Source organism: Eimeria acervulina, genomic scaffold (assembly GCF_000499425.1).
Source record: "Eimeria acervulina Houghton genomic scaffold, Eah_scaff76, whole genome shotgun sequence".
Lineage (NCBI taxonomy): Eukaryota > Apicomplexa > Conoidasida > Eucoccidiorida > Eimeriidae > Eimeria > Eimeria acervulina.
In genome coordinates this window covers 1-1,492 of record NW_013549613.1, presented here as the reverse complement: position 1 = coordinate 1,492, position 1,492 = coordinate 1, and positions in this window count along the sequence as shown.

The window sequence follows — 1,492 nt, the reverse complement described above, 5'->3', positions numbered from 1 at the left end:
GCAGCATCCGCATCATGAGGATCGGCAGCAGCAGCAGCAGCAGCTGCAGCTGCTGCTGCTGCAGCAGCAGCAGCAGAAGCGCTTGCCTTATTGAATCCCTTGGTGGTTTTTGCTGCTTGACCTGTTGCTGCTGCTGCTGCTGCTGCTCCTGCTGCACCCTGCAGCAGCTGCTTCTCAATCAATTTTAAGGTGCGCAGCGCCCTCATTTTTAATTTATCAAATTTAATATCTCTGATTTGCGGCAAACATAAATTAGGGTCGTTGCTGACTTCCTGAAGAAACACAAAAAAAAATATTTATTTATATTTATATATATTTATATATATATATATATATATTTATTTATTTATATTTATATTATTTATATTTATTTGTTTATTTATATTTATATATATATTTTTATTGTTTTATATCTGCATTTATATTTATATTTATATTTATATTTATATTTATATTTATATTTATATTTATACGCTGCTGTCTATGTTGATATATATATTATATATATTATATATATTAGACAGATATGTATATATATATTTCTCTGTATATTTATATTTTAATATACTTCACTTATATTTATATTTATATTTATATCTATATCTATATTTATATTTATATTTGAACGCTTCTAAACCCTAGCAAACCCTAAAACTAAACCCTAATAAACCCTAATAAACCCTAATAAACCCTAACAAACCCTAACAAACCCTAATAAACCCTAATTAAACCCATATAAACCCTAACAAACCCTAATGAACCCTAATACACCCTAATTAAACCCTTCTAGACCCTAATAAACCCTAATAAACCCTAATTAAACCCTTATAAACCCTAATTAAACCCTTCTAAACCCTAATAAACCCTAATAAACACTAATTAAACCCTAATAAACCCTCACTAAACCCTTATAAACCCTTATAAACCCTTTCATGAAAGACTTACTGCCCAAGCCCCAAACCCGTATTTATATGCTCCAATTAATAATGCAGCGTCTTCGCGAGGACCCCACCGACGAACATCGCGTGCACTCCACGCCTTTAAACGCGAGGAGACAGACTCAGGTAGATGTAGCTAAACAAATAAATAAACAAATAAAAAAACAAATAAATTAATTAATTAATAAATATATAAATATATAAATAACAGAATTAAATAACTGTAATAATAAAAGAAGACAAAGAATTATAGGATTGAAATAACTAAAAGATTAAAAATAACAAAAGAATACAAACAGCTGTCTTTCTCTTTAAACGATATAAAACAAATAAATAAATAATAAAATAATAATAAAATAATAATAAATTAATAATAAAATAATAATAAAATAATAATAAAATAAAATAATTTAAAGAAATAAAAGAAGATGAAGAAGAAGAAGATTATCGACAAATAAATAAATGAAGAGGGGCTAACAAACAAAAACAAATAAATAAAGACGATTATATATATATATATATATATATATATATATATATATATTTATATATAT